Genomic DNA, 6,792 nt, shown 5'->3' on the forward strand with positions numbered 1-6,792 from the left:
CTTTCGCTCCCGTGGCTGGCCAGAAGCAGCCGTCTGTCTCCTCATCGCAGCAGGAAGCCGCGGACTCGAGCCTTCCTTACGTCATGGAGCCGCTGCCATGGTCCGCAGTGGGCTCGCCGCTGTCGCCGGTCCCATGCGGCCTGGAGGCCGCTCTGAAGCCCCACCTCCGCAGCAGGAGCCACTCCCAGCTCTTCTTCGCAGCTCGAATGACGCCGCTCCAACGTCGGGCCTGTTCGCGGCCTGCTCCGGCTCCTCCTCTTCTCAGCGGCGAGGACGTCGCTGTCCAAGGTCCTGCACCTCTTCCTGTTTCCTGTTCCTTAGAGGCGGGGCCGCGCCTCCTTCAGCCATTTAAAGGGCCAGTAGGAAGTGGTCTCCCTGGCCCCACCTGATGACCTCATAGCTGGAACCTCCTTTTCAGCCCTATATAAGGGCTCTGCTTACATTCCAGCTTTGCCTTCGCAAGGGGCTAGTCCTCCCTAGGATTTCTCTGCTTCCTGCTCTTGCTTGGCATTTCACTAATTTTGTGTGATCTTCATTGTGTTCTGGATCCGTAGAGGTAGGTAGGAGATGTATCAGACCAAAACTGTACCTGCAATGCCAGACGCTCTGAAACAATAGATTAGAATCTGGTGGTCAAGCATACAAAATGCAGTGGATAGGTTGAGTAACACAAGCACATTACTATGAATGATGTCAAAACCTCTCCTAAAGGTATCAATAATTGACAGCAATAACATTTCAGTACTTAAGATCTTCTGGAAACCAGACTGGTACTGGTTAAAGATAGAGGGGTAGATTTTATAAAAGTACACCCGCGCATACTTTTGTTCGCGCACCAGAGGCAAACAAAAGTATGCCGGATTTTAATAAATATGCGCATAGCCACGCGTATCTTTTACAATCCGGGGTCGGCACGCGCAACGCTGTGCAAAATCGGCAGCCTGCACGCGCCGAGCCACACAGCCTGCCTCCGTTCCCTCCGAGGCCGCTCCGAAATCGGAGCGGCCTCGGAGGGAACTTTCCTTCCACCCCCCCACACCTTCCCCTCCCTTCCCCTAACTAACCCGTCCCCTGGCCCTAACTAATTCCCCCCCTACCTTTATCACAATAGTTACGCCTGCCCAAGGCAGGCGTAACTTGCGCGCGCCAGGCTGGCTGCCGGTGCACCATGGTCCAGTCCGGGGGCTAGTCCGGAGGCCACAGCCACGCCCCCGGAATGCCCCCGATGACGCGCCGGCCGCAACACGCCCCCGATGATGCCCCGGCCGCGACACGCCCCGGCCGCAACACGCCCCTGACATGCCTCCCCCCCCCAGGAAAGCCCTGGGACTTACGCGCGTCCCAGGGCTTTGCATGCGCCGGCAGCCTATGCAACATAAGCTTGGCACACACAGGGGGAGCTTGGGGCAGGCTTTCAGGGGGTACGCGCATATCTTACGTGCTTACCCATTTGAAAATCTGCCCCAGAGTGTTCTTGTAAAAAAAAAAAAAATCACTCAGTTGATGCAAAACTACCAACTCAATGACCTTCGAAAGAAAGGGCAGAGAAGAAATGGGACAATTTCCGAAGTTAACAGGATCTAACGATGGCTTTTTCAACAGTATGGGCTTTCAAAAGAACCATATTGCATGATTGTTGCGCACCCCATACGCGCCTAGCCCGTGCACGGGCCTGCTCACCTCCATGGTTACACGGCCGGAGCTCGGCGTCCTCAGCTGTGTTGACCATTACCCAACATGCACGCGGACCGCCCGGCCTCTTGTAGGGCCAGGGGCGGGTCCTAGCTGATTCTCTGATATAAGGAAGTCCCTGCTTGTACTTCCTTGCCTTGGCAATCGGGTTAGTTTCTTGATAGATTGTCACTGCGTCTGAAACTTGTTTCAGTCTTGTTCCAAGTCTCGTTCCAGGATCCTTCTGTTCCAGTTCTGTTCCTACCTTTTTCCTGCGTCCTAGTACTCCAGTGTCCTTCTATTCCTGTTCGTCTGTCCGTATCCCCAGGTAGTACCTCCGGACTGTCTCACTGGTACTGACCTCGGCTTGCTCCTCGACCTGCCTACCTGCCGCCTGCCTTCTGACTCCAATCTGCCCCTCGACCTGCCTGCCTGCTGCCTGCCTTCTGACCTCAGCTTGTTCCTAGACTCATCTGCCTGCTGCCTGCCTTCTGACCTCGGCCTGCCTGTGACCTCGTCTGACCTCCGGAACCTGACCTCTGCTTTGCTTACTACTCCTCGGACTGACACCCGGACTCTGACCTCTGCCTGCTTGACCATGTCTCTAGATTCTGGCTCTGTTCCTAGCCTTGTCATCTCCTACGCCATTCTGGTCCTCCTTGTTCCATCTGACTTCCAGTCTCGAACCTGACCACGCTCCCCTTCTGTCTGTGGGCACGCCAGACTTCCATCATTCCAGGAGACCCTGCGAGGCCCACCTAAGTCCAAGCGGCCCAGGTCCCTACAAGTCTCCTCCCAGGGGGGACCTCGGGCTTCCAGTGCTCCGCCCCCTGGGGGCAGTTGCTTCCTGGTCCCTACCAGGGAGCTGTTCTCCACTGCTCCAGGACAAGGGTCCACCCCCGAGTGCAACAATGATGAATTCATGGCTACAGTTATCTAACTAATCTCATTCTCTGTCACCAGAGAGAAATTGTTCCATTTCTTGTGCACACCCTCAAAAAAGGACAGCGAGTTTTGGTTGAAAATTTGCAATTTTAACCTTAAAGTATTATGTAAATGAATTGCAATGGGACAATGTTAAAATGGAGTCATTAGACATAGCTGAATTACCTGGCGGACAGTCAAATACCCTACTAAGTGGACCACCTCCCAATGGTTGTTCCCAGATTGCTCAAATCATGAAGAAAAATAGTTTTTTTAACCTCGTAAGTAATCACTCAATATTTACTCATTTGTCCATTATATGTTGTGTAGTTGTCATTAGATTTTCCATAATGCCGTTGATGCTCGTCATATATTTGTAGACACGTATGTACTATGAATGTACTTATGTGATCCACCCTGGACAAATTTTAAATTTGGAAGATACAGAATATAAGTATTTTTAAATAAATAAATACATAGATAGATAAGTAGGTAATTAAATAAATAAATAAATAAGTCTCTTTACAGCTGGAGTTAGTTAAGGCAGGCATTAGCCAAGAAGCATTCCTAGCTCATTGCTGTTTTACCAGTTTTTTTAGAGGCTAGCTTATCAACAGTGTGCAATGCATTGATGTTGCTGCTTACATACTGCTGTGCAAACCTGTGAGCCCATATGTAACAGAGATTTTTGTAAGGCTTTTCTTTGACTGTTGAAACGCCCAGAATGTAAAATTAAAGTTTTATTGTTTGGAAGACATCTTTTAAGTGAAACCCATCTTAATCCTAAGGTGTGAGTTCAAGAGAGGCATCACCGAGTCAAAGGAAGATATGGGTGAAGAACTTGCATTTTGTGATGCAGTCAGATGGGTCACAGACAGGTCTGCATTTGTCTGTAGGCATACTAGGGTAGCAAAAATCTGGGAGCATCAGGCTGGCAGAAGAATTGCCACCTTTCTGCTGTGCTGAGTGAGCCTGAATTTCGCTCAGCAGAGAACTCTCTGCTTCCTTATCCTGCTGCAGGAAACAGAAGGGGAGAAGGTGAGCCTGGAGCAGACCCAAAGGGATATCATTTTGAGAAGGTTAGAAGGGGCTGAATGGGGAATTAATGGAGTTGCGAGGATAGGGGTTAGGACATGACAAAGGATCAGCTGGGGTATATGTGTCTGTGTGTGAGAGAAAGGAAAGGAGACAAGGAGCAATGTTTGTGTGTGAGAAAGAAGGGATCAGTGCTGGATGTATGTATATATATATATATATATCAGCTTGGGTGCGAGGTAAATGTACCATGCATACAAGCTGAAGTTTTCAGATGTCTTTTTGTGAGAGGCTGATGTAGAGGGACTAACAGTAATTTAAGAGGCATAGACCACAATGACTAGGTCGGTGGGAGACAGACATGGACATATCTGGCAAATGTAGCATAGTTGTCAGGTAGCCATTTTGGTCATGGCTAATATTTGAACTTTTAGTATTAGGGAAGAGTTGAGTATGATGCCAAGGATCTTCACTTTGGAGCTAGCTTATAGCTGTGTGTTATTGAAGACAAACGTAGGACATGGTACTTGGATAGAGGGCATGGTGACCCACAGGATTTTTGTCTTTTGGGGGTTCAGTGTGAGCCTCTTCTGGCCAGATCATTCTGAGATTTTGGTTAATTCATTGTTTGTTTTTGCAATTGCTTCCTGTCAGTCTGTGCCATTGGGATCACCACTTGGACATCATCTATATAAGAACATAAGAATGTATGTATGTAATAGGAGATATTGAGGCTATGAAGTAGCAAGGCAAGAAGGTGAATGTACACAATGGGCTAATTGAGCATTTCAAATATCTGTAATAATTAGATTACAGGGAATTATATGCCATAGCCCCTGTTGTACCTATGACCATGCGGCCTATGCAATAAAACTCAAAGGAAAAGAATTTACTGTTGTGGTTAGTAAAAAGTCAACATCGCACCAAAACACCACTTAACATAGTATGCAATATGTTGTGAAAGGACCATATGAGAGACAAAAATGATTCACCCTATAACTAGGCAACAGAACCATATTTACGAAAGTGACCTTCATATATGGCTTTGAAATGGACATTGATCAATTGCTGATTTGTAAGTCCAAACTACATTGCCAGGATTCTAATCATAGGTCAGTGTCCATTGTCTCTCTGTGACATTATTTTTTTTTGTTTTGTTTTGTTTTTTAAATGTGATTGCATTTAAGAGACATACTAAAAATACTGAGACCTTCTGATAAATTAGTTGCATTTCTCTTGTCTAGAGATCCGTAGACTTAATGAAAAGCAAGAGTGGCTTTGGCGACGCTGCAACAGAATTCCGAAGTCTGCATCAGGGGCATGACGCTGTGAAACGGGCCATGTGAGCGAGGTCTCAGTCAACTGCAATTTTCTTTTTCACATTCCAAATGGCATAGTATTGAAGAGTAAATTAAATTCCTCTACCACAGTAAGCAGTCACTGTCTTTCTGCTTTTCACTGAATCTATGGAACTCTAGACAAAATACAGTAAGTGCAACTAATAGAAAATCTCTATATATTGAGAACTTCTCTTTTAAATGCAATCACATTTTTTTTTAAAAATCACATTTGAAAAAAACAAAAAAAATAATGTCACGGAGAGATAATGGACACTGACCTATGTTTATATTCCTGGTACTATAGTTTGGACTTACAACATCAGCAATTGATCAATGTCAATTCTAAAGCCATATATAAAGGTCACTTTCATAAATATAGTTCTGTTGCTAGCTACGTATAAAGTGAATCTTTTTTTTTGTCTCTTATGCAATAAGTTTTGCCATATGCATTACACTTTTGCCACACTAATGTGACTATGGATAATGGGGGCCTTGCCCATCAGTAATATTTTTCCCCAAAGTATTTTTTCTAAACTAGGGGTAGTCGGAGGCTCTTTTGGTTTTGAAATTCCTCCCATTTCGTTAACCGCACCATTTTGGGGGAGAGAAAAAAAGGGATTTATAAACTCTGAGAGCATGCCCAGTGGGTTAGAAGGAAGGACAAGGGTAGGAGCTGGAGAGTCAGAAGAGAAGCAAAGCTGGAGTTGGAAAGAGAAGGAAGAAGTTTGAAGAGCTGGGGGGGGGGGGCGGGGGGTGATTAGCTTCATCCAGATTCTCTATTGAAGTAGGGGTGTTTTGACTTTTTAGAGCAGGGATTGCGAACTCCAGTCCTCGAGGACCGCAAACAGGCCAGAGTTTTCAGGATCTCCACAATGAGCACGCATGAGAAAGATCTGCACGCTCTGCCTCCAATGGATGCAAATCCTTCTCATGCGTGCACATTGTGGAGATCCTGAAAACCTGGCCTGTTGCGGCCCTTGAGACTGGAGTTCGCCATCCCTGTTTTAGAGATTTTCTATTGGTCCTTATCTGAAGGGGAGGGTTGCCCCCCTATATCCCTGAGTATCGGGGTCAAAGATATCATTTTGCCTGAGCTTCTGCAATAGCAAGGGTGACAAGATTTCTAGAGATTTTTGAAGGATAAAGAAGGAAGGGAATCAATTGTTGAAGATTTGGATTACAGAAAAGTTTTGGGGAGTTGGAACCCATTGTTAGTTTTATCAGGATTTGGGGACTATTTCTTCCACTAGGTTTTGGTGGATGTTGTAATTACATTCTAGTTACCCCACCCTCACTGGTGAAGATATATTCTCACAGGATGAAGGTGCAAGAGTGTCACAGTTTCACCTACTGTGCAGTCTCCCCATGCCAAGGTTCCACCTGCAGCGCAACCTTGCTCTGCAGGTGCCTTGGCATGGGGAGCCTTGCTCACAGCTCTGCCAGTAACCTCCTCGCTGGTCACACTACACCAAAACTTCAGCCCTACTTAACTCAGCCTGCTCAATGCTTCAGTGTTTCTTTGTTGAGTCACCTCAGCTCTCTGACCTGGCCTCTCATACCTTGCAGCCTACCCAGGCCTCCTGCCTTGCCTTGCGGTCTCTCTTGGCCCCTTGTCTTGCTCTGCAACCTCTATTGGCCTCTTGCCTTGCTTTGGGTCCTTCCAGGCCTTCTGGCCTTGCTCTGCGGCCTCTCTGGCCTCCCTACCATGCTTTGTGCCCTCCTGAGCTTTCCTGTTTTACCTTGCAGCCTTCGGGCCTACTAGGATTACCTTGCCAGCCTTGTGCCCTTTTAGGTTTTCTTGTTTCCTGTTACCTGTCTAGTC

This window comes from Rhinatrema bivittatum, unplaced genomic scaffold, assembly GCF_901001135.1.
Source record: "Rhinatrema bivittatum unplaced genomic scaffold, aRhiBiv1.1, whole genome shotgun sequence".
NCBI lineage: Eukaryota > Metazoa > Chordata > Amphibia > Gymnophiona > Rhinatrematidae > Rhinatrema > Rhinatrema bivittatum.